Genomic DNA, 15,230 nt, shown 5'->3' on the forward strand with positions numbered 1-15,230 from the left:
CCTATCCGGGTTGTGCGAGTAGGCCTCATTAAAAACAAAATAATATCTGTTTATTGTGGATGCCTATACCAAAGCCAAAAATCTAAGAAAGCTATTTCTTCATTTTTAAAATGATATCAAGGACAAACCTGTTTTTACGTTCTGATAATTTCCCTTTAAATGAATCATATTATAGCCTCGTACAAGTGGCGCGAAGAAATGAATCACTGTAGGGCTTACAATGTATTAGCTAAGTAGCATGCACAAATACGTACGAGTCGATCATCTGGAGCCGTTGCACAGACAGTGTGCGATTAGCCTTTATTTATAGACAAAACTTCAAAGAACGGTTCAACGAAAGAGCATGATAATACTACAGTTATAGGTCCTACATTTATAAGAGACTGCTTGAAGTGGGAAGGAGGAGAGAGGGAGGTTTTGCTGGTAGGGTACATCAAGGATAAACATGTTTTGTTTTTGTTTTTTTCGGTGAGCTTTGTTCTGATAAGAAAATTATTGTTCAGCTGTACTTCAAAACAAAAAAGAATGTTGGTCTAATAGTCTGCAAACAAATTGTTAATGTGTATTGTTAATGTGTATGCAGGGGACTAAAATGGAGCTATGCATGTGGATTTCATTTCATTTATTTATTTCATTCTCATTTTTCTTTCAACAAAACATAACACAAAGTAAATCAAAAATGCAATCATAAGCAAACATACATTACAAAGTATGACATTCAATGGTAATTAACAAACTAATAAAGATAATGTACACATACTGGAATTACAAAGTTATGTTTGCAGGGTAGAAATGAGAACTACCCTGCATACCATGGGCGTAAATCCCGGGGGGGGGGGATGGGGGGGGGGTATATCCCCCCCCCCCTGAAATGGAGGAGGGGGGGGGGTGGCCTGTACAATCATCCCCCCTGAATTTTGGAAAAAAAAATGGACGAAGCAGAAATGTGATTGTATCAATTTTGGCATATTGCATGACGTTTGTACGCCGGCCTTCAGACAGGTAACAGAGCTGAACAATTCTATCTTGTAGGAAAATGTATGCATAATTTTCTCAAGCGCTCGCTCGCTTCGCTCGCTCGCGAAGAAAGTAACATCGACATACACTGAAAGGTATGGCTCAGACGTTGACAACGTCAAATAGTATAGGCCTATAATGTAAACATGCTATGACGCGAGTAACTGGGGACCATCTGCAAGATATGTAGGAAAACAAACAAACAAACAAACAATAACAAAAACTGTATCGCCATAATTGAACCCCCTCCATTTCCTGAATCATTCCTGAGAAAAGACAGTGACTGGTGACTCAGTCAGGATACATCATGATCTATGAGCATACCCAGGGAAGATCAGGGGCGTCGAATCTATCTGGGGGGGGGGGGCAAAGGGGCATTTGCCCCGCCCCTACGGAAGTGTTTAGGCAGACAAATCATTTATCCCCCAAGCAATTCCCGAGATGAGGACAAATCTCGAACTTTCTTAATGGAAAATTGTCCAAATATCGCCAGAACTATGCACCAGATCGTTGTATTGCAATCATGAACATGCAAAAGCTCCGCTATACAGGATCCCTTTCGATAGACTTTGTACACTTTTGAGATTGCCGTATATTTCCCTAATTTATCAAAGAGTGTGCAGCAGATCTTTCACTTAACAAAAGCACCCTCATATGCAGAGGCGTCGATGGGGGGGGGGGATGGTTCCCCCGTAAAAGTGGGACAAACAAAAGCGAAAAATATAGCTACAAACGGCAGTGTTTGGAGTGTAAAATGTCAAAATTTTAAAGCTCGCTCGCTCCGCTCGCTCGCATTTAATCGCTATGCCATTCTCCTGATGCTGCTGCCTGTGAATGGCAGCAGTTGCGCCCGGTGCGCCCCGGCCCCTTAATTTCCAAAGCGAAAAATATAGCTACAAACTACAAACGGCAGTTTTTTGGACTGTAAAATGTCAAAATTTTGAAGCTCGCTCGCTTCGCTCGCTCGCATTTAATCATTATGTCATTCTCCTGATGTTGCTGCTAGTAATTGCCAGTAGTTTTCGCCCGATGCGCCCCCCTTAATTTCCAAAGCGAAAAATATAGCTACAAACGGCAGTTTGGGGACTGCAAAATGTCAAAATTTTCAAGCTCGCTCCCTTCGCTCGCTCGCATTTAATCATTATGCCATTCTCCTGATGTTGCTGCTAGTAATTGCCAGTAGTTTTCGCCCGGTGCGCCTCCTTAATTTCCAAAGCGAAAAAATACCAGCCACAAACGACAGTTTGGGGGACTGTAAAATGTCAAAATTTTCAAGCTCGCTCGCTTCGCTCGCTCGCATTTAATCATTATGCCATTCTCCTGATGTTGCTGCTAGTAATTGCCAGTAGTTTTCGCCCGGTGCGCCTCCTTAATTTCCAAAGCGAAAAAATACCAGCCACAAACGACAGTTTGGGGACTGTAAAATGTCAAAATTTTCAAGCTCGCTCGCTTCGCTCGCTCGCATTTAATCATTATGCCATTCTCCTGATGTTGCTGCTAGTAATTGCCAGTAGTTTTCGCCCGGTGCGCCCCCCTTAATTTCCAAAGCGAAAAAATACAGCCACAAAGGACAGTTTTTGGGACTGTAAGATATCAAAATTTTCAAGCTCACTCGCTTCGCTCGCTCGCATTTAATCGTTATGCCATTCTCCTGATGTTACTGCCAGTAATTGCCGGCAGTTGCGCCCAGTGTGTCCCCCCCCCCCCTTGATTTCCAAAGCGAAAAAATACAGCCACAAACGACAGTTTGGGGACTGTAAAATGTCAAAATTTTCAAGCTCGCTCTCTTCGCTCGCTCGCATTTAATCGCTATACCATTCTCCTGATGTTGCTGCCAGTGATTGACAACAGTTGCGCCCGGTGCGGCCCCCCTTGATTTCCAAAGCGAAGAAGTATAGCTACAAACGGCAGTTTTTAGCATGTAAAAGCATTATGTCAAAATTTTCAAACTCGCTCCCTTTCATTTAATCGTTATGCCATTCTCCTGATTTTGCATGCTGCCAGTAATTGCCAGCAGTTGTGCCCGGTGCGCCCCCATTTAATTTCCAAAGCGAAAAATATAGCCACAAACGAGTTTTGGGACTGTAAAAAGGTCAAAATTTTCAAGCTCACTCGCTTCGCCCGCTCGTATTCAATCGTTATGCCATTCCCCTGATGTTGCTGCCAGTAACTGCCAGTAGTTGCACCCGGTGCACCCCCCTTAATTTCCAAACCGAAAAAATACAGCCAAAAGCGGCAGTTTTGGGACTGTAAAATGTCAAAATTTTCAAGCTCGCTCGCTTCACTCGCTCGCATTTAATTGTTATGCCATTCTCCTGATGTTGCTGCCAGTAATTGCCAGCAGTTGCACCCGGTGCGCCCCCCTTAATTTCCAAAGCAAAAAAATACAGCCACAAACGGCAGTTTTTGGACTGTAAAATGTCAAAATTTTCAAGCTCGCTCTCTTCGCTCGCTCGCATTTAATCGCTATACCATTCTTCTGATGTTGCTGCCAGTGATTGACAACAGTTGCGCCCGGTGCGGCCCCCCTTGATTTCCAAAGCGAAGAAGTATAGCTACAAACGGCAGTTTTTAGCATGTAAAAGCATTATGTCAAAATTTTCAAGCTCGCTCGCTCCGCTCGCTCGCATTTAATCGCTATGCCATTCTCCTGATGCTGCTGCCAGTGATTGACAGCAGTTGCGCACAGTGTGCCCCCCCCCCTTTAATTTCCAAAGCGAAGAATATAGCTACAAACGGCAGTTTTTGGACTGTAAAATGTCAAAATTTTCAATGTAAAAAGATTTCACCGTGAGAGGGAGAAACCCCCTTACCATACCACCCCCCCCCCTCGCTTGCTTCGCTCCCTCACGATCTCATAACCGTTCCCCCAAGATCAAATCCTGTCTACGCCGGTGATAGGCCCCACTATTTAGTAGGCCTTCGCAGTGATGTCGCACAGGCGGAGCAAGAGCTGAAATATCACGATTTAGTCATTCAATAATATATTGTGAATATTTCATTTTCTATTGGTTTTTTAAAGGGAACATAAACCCAAAGAGCAATGTGGATTGAGTAAAAGCATTAACATTAGTAGAACACAACAGTGAAAGTTTGAGGAAAATTGGACGGTCGATGCAAAAGTTATGAATTTTTAAAGTTTTGGTGTTGGAACCGCTGGATGAGGAGACTACTAGAGGTTATGACGTATGAGTGGACAACAATATAAAGAAAATATAAAAGGAATTCCACAAATATTTACTTTTCTAGCGAAATGAAAGAGTACTTGACAAACCGCTTTCAGAAAGTAGGGGGAATAATTACTACCCCTAACATATGTCAGTATCAAGTCGATGGAATGTGTAATTTTCACGAAAAATGAATTTTTATTAAATTCCCTTTATATTTTCTTTATATTGTAGTCCACTCATACGTCATAACCTCTAGTAGTCTCCTTACCCAGCAGTTCCAACACCAAAACTTTAAAAATTAATAACTTTTGCATCGATTGCCCGATTTTTCTCAAACTTTCACTGATGTGTTTTACTAATGTTACTGCTTTCACTCAACCCACATTGCTCTTTGGGTTTACGTTCCCTTTAAAGAAAAAACAAACAAAATTTTCACCAAAAGTGTGCACCAGATCGCTGAATTTCAGGTCTGAAAATGCAAAATCTTCCTCGTGTGGGAGAGGGACCCCCCCCCCCCATACACACCCTCCCCCCGTTAACCCGGTCGCTCCGCTCTCTCTCTCACAGATATTTCAAAAACAAAAAATGTCTTCAATACTTTTAAGGTCTGATTTTCCGCCGCAAGTTATCTGACAAGCAAAAAAAAGCAACAACAAGAACAAAAAGTCTTCATATTTTTGCTGCCACTTTCCTCCCACTTTATATTTCATGCAAAAGAGTGGGACATCCGATCCCTGTAAAGTGTGCGTGTGGGGGGGGGGGGAAGAAGCTTCTCTCTCCCCCCCCCCCCCCCCCCCCCCCCCAAGGCTGCGCCGGTCCGGTTATGGGCTTGTAAGCGTGGTGATGGTGACCATCCCCCCATTCCTCAGTACGGATTTACGCCGTTGCTGCATACACTTGTCGTCTCTTCTTCTCTGACCAGGAGCATTGCTTGTAGATTTTAGACCACTCTAAAATATCTTTAAAAATACTTATTATAATTAAAAGTACGTAATTATGCATAATGCAAAAAATATAAGACAAAATGAAACAAACAACAGAGACGCAACAACGTGACATGACTAAACTGAGGGAAATATACGAATGAAAGGATTAGAGCAAAGACAAAATTAAAGGAAGAAGGAGAGAAAGAGAGAGAGAGAATGCCTACACGCTGAATAGGATAAACGGAAGAGGAGATTTATTGATTGATTACTCAAATTGTCCACTCTGGAAATTTTTATACTTAGGATATCGCAACAAAATTAACATTCAATACATTACAGCTACACCACAATCAGACGTGTCATAGAGTACAAAATGAAACTCACTCACATTAACATACAGTAACGTATGCACCATAATAACATAATACATTAACCCGACATTTACAACTACATGTATACAAAAACTATTAATATACAGCTGTATATCACTTTCATATAATTATTCCACTCATAAATGTATTTGATAATATCCTTTCATACATCATCATTATACACCAAACAATTATATCACCACATATCCCAATATATTTGTATAATTCACTCCAAAAAATTCCAATATATATATATATATATATATATATATATATAATAATAATAATAATAATAATAATAATAATAATAATAATGATAATAATTACCATGGCAGCGCCTTATCAAAATAATACCAAATGTGTCTTGCATGTACACCTGTAAATCATTACATATTCCAAATTCAAAATTACCTAACTTAAATACTGTGGGAATAAAAAACAAAAAAAGAATATAAAAAAAAATAAGATTACCATAACAATGCTTTCTCTATCAAACACACACGAGAAACATATATCCTACAAATCTACACCTCACTTTCATCATCAACAAATTTGAACTCAATTACTTCAACAGTATAAAGATAATCACTCAATATCACCATATACCCCAGATTTCATCAGAATTGATTCAGAGCTGTAGAAAAGTTCGCGACGTAAACTTTGCGACGAACCGCCCGACCGCCCGACCAACCACACACAATTCCTGTATGCCTTCTTATACTCTTTGGATATGCGGGAGCATAATAATAATGATAATAATAAATACACCAAAAACTAATCATTACAACTTATCTAATTACTCTGGCATTATACGTGTGAATGGAATCCGGGACAAAAGCACTTCTAAAACGGGTACGCTTTGTGCGAGGAGGACAGAGTCTGATACCTGATCAGGCAATAGTAACCGTACAGACGGTGTGTTAAATCGGTCATTATCTTGTTTACCTTGACCATCATTCTTTCCACGTATAAATCCTGTACCACTGGTAATTCCAACCCAATGGTGTTTTACCACTTTCGCGGTCTATCGATTCTATAGCCTTGTCCTTTTGTGTAAGATTGCCATAAAAACAAATCAAGTTATACATGACAATAGATTGGATAAAGGAATTGTAGAAAAGAACCATCAGTGTTCTATCCAGCCTCAGTTTGCTCAATATTATTGCCTGATGATTGAGGATGTATTGCGGACAGCAGCTGGTGACTGCATGCAGCTGTGGAAAAATTATGGAAATGAAATGCCTAATTTCATTACTTTATAATGTGATTTTTTTTTTTCATTGCGTTAGGGTGTTACCGATGATGAATCTTTATTTGCTATAACCTATTATAGATAATGAAAAATAAATATCTCAGCCAGAATTTAACCCCCAAAAATAAATAAATAACGCTTAAAGAGTATAATGATGGAGATTTTTTTTTTTTCAGAACTTAAGGAATTTCAAAATTTAGAGCCGGTGTATATAAATGTATTTATTTATTTTAAGGTTCTCAAAAGGGGTAGATGAAACTCAGACCGCCTAGGTGTATAGGGTGATCATGAAACCATTGATTTCGTGGAAACATTGAATTAAAACTATCGGGGAGAACATTTGTGTTGTAGATGAACATGAATTGACCCAGTTGAAAAAGAAACAAATCTTTAATTTTTTGAATCTTATATTTTTGATGAATAATGAATCCGAGTGGCGAAACCCCACATATAATACGAAGTAGGGCCTACTTTTTTGCAATAACAATAATTTATCTAATAAAATTTGATGGGCGCTGCCCCATGCTAAAATTTCGTATTTGAGATAAGGTAATTTTATTAAAGAAAATACAATGTTAACAAAGAAGACGTTGGAATGCGATACCAATATTACGCGTAATCATTTTACTTATTTTAATAACATGAGGCCTCCACGAAAGTTTTTCATCTACTCTGATACCAAGAAATTTTACATAGGATACACGATCTAATCGAGTATCATCAAAATAATTTCTGTGCTTAATATTTATAAGGATTTACTAAAAAGTTTATACTTAATTTTCTGAAGGTTTTATGAAGATCTTATCCACTGAGTTACTTTTTTTCAAATCAGAGTTGACGGTGTCTACGAGAGTAACTGGGTTTTGATGAGAAAAGAAAACATTTGAATCATCATCAAAATGCATAAATGAGAATATGTCAGATGATTTGCAGAAGTCATTGATATAAACTTATAAAAAGCAAAGGACCTAATTTATATTACCCTGAGGGACGCCACATTTAATAAATTGAAACTTGAGTTATTCTCGTTCAGAGAATATTGTTTTTCGGTTCTCCTGAACCACTCCAAGGCCTTCTCCCGTATGCCATAATGAGACAATTTATGGATTAAAATTTCTTTATTTTAAGCTGTTGATTTAAAGTTATTATAACTCGAGATAAATAACATTTTCCTTTGTTTACGTTTCTCCTTCGCACTCTCAATCTCTTCTTCATTTTCTGTTGTTAATTCTATGTTTTTTTCTCTCTCTTTGTTAGCCTACCGCTTTTACCCTTTTTACTTTTTATTTATAAAGATTCCATTTTGGGGTACATTAAGCCATATTTCTGTCTGTTTCCTGTCAATTCATGTTACATGTAGTTTACTATAGCTGTTTTTCATTTTCTTATCTCTTCAAGTTCAATTTCTGTCTATCCCATCGCCACTATTGGCTTCGCACCTTTTACATGTGCATGTAATATGTATTTCCATTAAAAATGTATGTACATATATAAATGAAACTTAATGTTTACGAAGAGAAAATGTAACTTTTTTTGTGGAACACCAGATTTCGGACATAGGTGCACTGTTTGGATATTCAAGTTAGGGTATCACTAGAAGTCAGAAAATTTACGTGAGTTTGTGATACCCCATATTTTGCACGCACTCTAATTTCTTTCAAGGGGAGGGCTAGTAACTGATCAGTGGGAATCAGTTGGAATGCTCGGGGATGATTGTTCCAATTCTAGTGGAATTCATTAAAGTGTACATTAATATATCTATTGTTGTATGAAAATTATTTGCTTCAGAACGGTCTCATATTCAAGTAATGTGTTGTTTAATTCCCCGTCACTGTACACCAGGCATGCATTGGCGTATCTAGGGAAAACGGCGCCCGGGGCAAGCGCGAAAATTGCGCCCCTAATTTCTGAAAAGTGTTCAACCCCAACCCCATCCCGGTAGAGACTTTAAACAAAGTCCACATGATATGCTTTTTCAAGCACTTAAAAGGGGTCTTTTGAGGGTGATTTAAATGTAATTAATTTTAGAGCGAGCGCAGCGAGCGAGCCGAAAATTTTGGTATTTCAGCTTACAAAACATGGAATTCTTGTCATTTTTTGCTAATCAAATCTTACAATTCCAATCAAGATATAGCGACGGCCTTATAGATAACGATTTATACCAACAAATTGCATGAGGAATTTAAAAAGTACTCTAAATTAGTACGCGCGAGTTAGCCGAAATTTGTATATTTCCACGTCATCATCACGTTTTGTTCTTACCTTCTTTATTTATATAAATTTTGGCGAGCGAACGCAGCGAGCGAGCCGAAAATTTTTGTATTTCAGCTGACTGAACATGGAATTCTTGTGTGAACACAATAAACATTGTCATTTTGTCCGCATCATCATCATGTTTTGTTTTTATCTTGTTTGTTTTGGTTTTCTGCCCCCCCCCCCCCACCATTCTCCCTCCCCCCTCCTTTCCGGGCGAGTTTTTTTTCTTCTTCTTCTTTTCTTCTTCTTCTTTTCTTTTTCTTTTTTCTTCTTCTTCGTTTTTTTTTTTCGTTTTTTTTTCGTTTTTTTTTGCGCCCCAAGGAGTGGCGCCCGGGGCACGTGCCCCCCATGCCCCCCCCCCCCAGATACGCCACTGCAGGCATGCTAACCCGGAAACATTAAACTGCACATTACTTGAATATGAGATCATTATGAAGCAAATACTTTTCACAGAACAAAAAATGTACTCTTAAATGTACCCCCAAGGATTGGAACAATCATCCCCCAGCATTCCCACTGATTCCCAATTATCAGTTACTAGCCATCCCCTTTTAACAGAAGATATTTTTTTTTTTTTTTCGGGCCGCAGTCCCTATCATGAAAAGGGAAGACATTCAAGATTGAACGGATGGTACAGTATTGACTATAAGAATCCGGTGTTCAGAACAAACAAATAATGAGAAACCTGCAATACTAAACAGCATTCAATTCTTTTAGAATTCAGAGTTCATTTTACACAAACTAGCTTCAAATTGCTGAGATATATGTAGCTACAGTGCGTATAAAAAAGCAACAAGATTTAATTTCGAATTTGTGAAAATGGTGTTTACTGTATTCCAAAGTAAGTAGCAACATCATAAAGCCATATATCTCCTCTTTCCAATGACAGCCAATTTTTCCATTTCCAATGGCGTGGGGAAATGCAATTCACTCATTATTAGATTCCCTTCTCCGTATTCAAAAGCGTTCAATAAGAATCATAAACCACGCCGGATATTTTGCTCATACCAACTGTTTTTTCATCAAAACAGAATTCTGAAAATTCCAGACCTATTTTATTACAATCTCGGAATTTTCATGTATAAACCAACAACTAACGAATTACCATCTGTTTTTATCCACATGTTCAAAAGGAATCGCTCTATCCACTGTTATCCCACTTGCCAGAGTGACGCCTTTCCAATGACAGCCAATTTTTCCATTTCCAATGGCGTGGGGAAATGCAATTCACTCATTATTAGATTCCCTTCTCCGTATTCAAAAGCGTTCAATAAGAATCATAAACCACGCCGGATATTTTGCTCATACCAACTGTTTTTTCATCAAAACAGAATTCTGAAAATTCCAGACCTATTTTATTACAATCTCGGAATTTTCATGTATAAACCAACAACTAACGAATTACCATCTGTTTTTATCCACATGTTCAAAAGGAATCGCTCTATCCACTGTTATCCCACTTGCCAGAGTGACGCCTATCACCTTCCCCGTACTCGCACTATTTTTGCAAAGAAAACAATTATATTTACTGGACCCAGATATTGGAATGACCCCCCTCAAGATATTACTTCTTCTTTGTCTTTATTCACCTTCAAACGCAAATCAAAACAGTTATTACTTAGTGCATACACACTTCCAAGTGTTTAGCAACTTTTTTTTTATATATACTCCCAGTCTTCTGTCCTTGTCCGCAGCTTCAAGTTATTAAAGTTATTTAATGGTACCGATATATTTTTTAATACATAGCATTCCTTTTCAAACAAGCGAGATCCGTATACAGTCTGGTTTGTGCGATATCTATGTGGTTCATCACTTTATTTTTTATCGATTTTTGTACTGATATAATTTTAGTTGGTCAAGACAAACATATCCGTTCTCCGTATAATTATATGCCTATGAATTTGGGAACCTACAGTTTTACAAGCGTTAAAGCTTTTTATGTAGGCCCCATCATATTATTTCTGATACTTATTTGTGACATCTTCATATGATATGACCATGTACATTTGTGTCAAGAATGTTTTTTTTTTCCTTCTTCTTCAATCAAAAGACATGATTGTATATATTTGGTATTCTTGTTTTATTGCCAATAATTTTGTAATCTCATCATTGAGAAAATGCAAATATGAAATTTGAACTCAACATCTTATTTATTCTTACACGGTCATGGATGGCTGAGTAATCATTCTTTTTGGACAATGGACTTGGGACCAAGTTTCAGTTAGTGAGACCAGCATAAATCCTTTTTTCAATTCACTTTTTTTTAATGTTCAGACTGGTGAGACATACCTAGGGTCCTTCTTCTTTGAAAACAACCGCAACGAAAATGGATGCTTACAAATTTTAAATGAACATGTCATTCCTGAATTAATGGAAAATTTTCCTGTGCAACAAAGTGGTGTGTTCAGACGCCTATGGTGGGCACAGGATATCGCACCAGCCCATCGACTAGTTGCAGTAAGAAACAGATTGGCTGAGGTACTTGGAAATCGGATGATTGCCTTGTATCATGATGTGGATTGGCCACCAGAATCTCTGGATCTAACTTGTTGCGATTTTTTTTTCTTTGGGGTTATCTCAAGAGCAAAGTGTTCATTATCCCTCAACCTGACATTGCAACTCTGAGACAAAGAATCACTGATGAATTTGAAGCTCTACGCCATCAAGCCACAATGATTCACAGAGCTGTGCGTGAGATGTAGAAAAAGAACTAATCTCTGCGTGGGAAGGAATGGTGGCCGTGTTCAGGGGCACGGGATGTAATGTTAAAAAGAGATATCCGAAAAAAACAATGGTAAGTTGTGATTATTAATTTCATTATTCCATTTGTTAAGTTAATTTCTGATAAGGTACATTGATTCTTGCAGTGTCTAAACTTGATCCCAAGTCCAATTTACCCATTGTCTAAAAAGAATGATTACTTAGCCATCCATGACCGTGTATGCATAAATATCATTTTGAAGAGGAGTATTATATGGTTTTAAGATGTTGCTACTGACTTTGGTGTAAAGTTAACACAATCTTCACAAATTTGAAATCAAATCTTGTTGCGTGTTTTTTTTTTTATACGCACTGTATAAACAAAGAGACCCTAGTTAAAGGATGGACCCACCTTATCTGCTCACTACACATGTATTTTCTTTTTTCAGTCCAAACCGATTTTGTATAATGTACTTTCAATTTCTCTTAGAATCGTATGCTCTCTATTTCAAATGTGCTTTCTAATTATCTTGCAAAACGTTAAATTTTCAATCGCCCATCTCAACCAAAACTATACTGTATCTCTTTAGATTACCTTGCCTGTTTGAAGTAATCTCTGTGTATTGATAGACCGCCTCCCCGAAAGAGAAACACACACAAACACACACACATTCATATGCACATACACACGGACACAAGATATGATAAAGACAACTGAACACACAAAAACAAAATTCATCCCGTCATCTTTAGTTGTTACAACTGAAAAAATAATGAACCAAACGAACATGCATGTATGACGTTGGCGATTATATTGGTCGTTATATCGCACTAAAATGATTAGACTCTGTGCCCTGAAAATAGACATTAAAATGAAGGTGGACTATTTGAGCTCATAATATGTTTAATATGAAGCTCTTTGTATTACAGTAGTTAACATGAAGCATGCCGAACATCCCAATTACAGTAACTAATTCGGTTATTCTGTTCAAAATTATTCAAATCAGAGAGAGGTTGGCATGACCAACGTCACATCGTGCAGAACTCTACAGAGCAGAGTTCTGTGACTGTACCATGGCCACCATGACGACGAAAGAGATAAGGGAGGGGGAAAAAAAGGAATCGCTTTGTAGTCCGGATTTCAAATTGGCAACTTTGTTCGGTTGGCTGGTCAGAGAGATTTGGAGAAGTTCATTGGCTGTAGAGGGAGAGTGGGAGAGTACATTTTACTGAAGGGGTGTTTCCCCATTACCACTTTGTATACATTGCATACGGAAGAGACCCGGATCGAATCGGCGGTGGGGGATCTTATCGACGGTGAGGCAAAAATCCCGCCGATTGGATGTGGGGGATCTGATATACCGGCCAAAGTCCGCCGATAAGTTCCGGCGGAACTTATCGACTGGCCGGAACGGATCTCCTGTGACACCGGCTGCGCTGCGATGCGCTGCCGATAAACAGACCAGTCGCGGCGGAGTACTGCAACGTTAACGTGTACGCGCAGCTACTTTACCTAGCTAGTTGCATGTATTGTGGCCTACCTACTGCTGTGTTTTTAGTTTTGACTCTGATCTGCTACGTGGACCACAGTGATCCCAAAATCAAGACTTCATTTCAAGTTGAGAAACCGTAATTTGATTATTTTTCTGTGTTTTTATACAAAATCATTTTCGGAAATAGAGAAAGTCTAGACCTACTACTAGATCTACCGACATCTCAGGTAGGCTTAACAGTCAGGCCTAACTCGATCTAACGTTATTGTTAGCGTAGAATGGGTATAGACCCTGCGGAGTTTGTGATTCCTGTGACTGTGTGGTCGAATCATGACGAGTGTTTGAAAGCAGTACACAGGGTGGTTTACAATTCTCGGCCTAATTGTTACATTTATTTTTGGGCCTTCCTGAGTAAGCGGTCACTAATTTAGTACTGTGATTGTGGACAAGGTGTTGTATAAAACGAATAATTTATGATTTTGTTCGTGCATTGGGGCACGTAATACCGCACTCGGCGCGAGATTCGCCACTGGTCTATTCAACGCGGCGCTACGCGCCTTGTTGAATAGACCAGTGGCTTATCTCGCGCCTCGTGCGATATTCGTGCCCTATGCACTCACAACCAACGGCGTAGCCAGGATTTGATCTTAGGGGGGGCGGTTAGTCTGCGAGGGAGCGAAGCGACCGAGCCCGAGCGAGCGGAGCGAGCGAGGGGGGGGGGGAGGGGTGTGGGAGGGGGGTGTCCCCCCTCCCACGGTAAGAACTTTTTGCATTTTGATGTTGTAAATGGTGCAATTTGATGCATGTTTTTGCGCGTTTTATCGACGTGAAACAGTCCCACTTGTTTAAGGTAGCAGTATATTTTGATGTAGATTATTATTGAACAATTTGCATATAAAATGGTATAATTTAAACACACTTCTTATATTGATTCTTTGCACTGAATATCATGAACGCGACTGAGCCCGAGCGAGCGGAGCGAGCGAAGGGGGAGGGAAGGGTGTGGGAGGGGGGTGGGAGGGGGTGTCCCCCTCCCACGGTAAGAACTTTTTGCATTTTGATGTTGTAAATGGTGCAATTTGATGCATGTTTTTGCGCGTTTCATCGACGAGAAGCAGTCCCACTTGTTTAAGGTAGCAGTATATTTTAGTGTAGATTATTATTGAACAATTTGCCTATAAAATGGTATAATTTATATACACTTCTTGTATTAATTCTTTTCACTGAATATCATGAACGCGACTGAACCCGAGCGAGCGGAGCGAGCGAGGGGGGAGGGGAGGGTGTGGGAGGGGGTTGTCCCCCCTCCCACGGTAAGAACTTTTGATGTCGCAAATGGTGCAATTTGATGCATGTTTTTGCTCGTTCTATCGACGTGAAACAGTCCCACTTGTTTAAGGTAGCAGTATGTTTTGATGTAGATTATTATTGAACAATTTGCCTATAAAATGGTATAATTCAAACACACTTCTTATATTGATTCTTTGCACTGAATATCATGAACGCGACTGAACCCGAGCGAGCGGAGCGAGCGAAGGGGGAGGGGAGGGTGTGGGAGGGGGGTGTCCCCCCTCCCACGGTAAGAACTTTTTGCATTTTGATGTCGCAAATGGTGCAATTTGATGCATGTTTTTGCTCGTTCTATCGACGTGAAACAGTCCCACTTGTTTAAGGTAGCAGTATGTTTTGATGTAGATTATTATTGAACAATTTGCCTATAAAATGGTACAATTTAAACACACTTCTTATATTGATTCTTTGCACTGAATATCATGAACGCGACTGAACCCGAGCGAGCGGAGCGAGCGAAGGGGGAGGGGAGGGTGTGGGAGGGGGGTGTCCCCCTCCCACGGTAAGAACGTTTTGCATTTTGATGTCGCAAATGGTGCAATTTGATGCATGTTTTTGCTCGTTCTATCGACGAGAAGCAGTCCCACTTGTTTAAGGTAGCAGTATGTTTTGATGTAGATTATTATTGAACAATTTGCCTATAAAATGGTATAATTTAAACACACTTCTTATATTGATTCTTTGCACTGAATATC

The sequence above is a fragment of the Diadema setosum genome, chromosome 4, assembly GCF_964275005.1.
Source record: "Diadema setosum chromosome 4, eeDiaSeto1, whole genome shotgun sequence".
In the NCBI taxonomy this organism is placed as follows: Eukaryota; Metazoa; Echinodermata; class Echinoidea; order Diadematoida; family Diadematidae; genus Diadema; species Diadema setosum.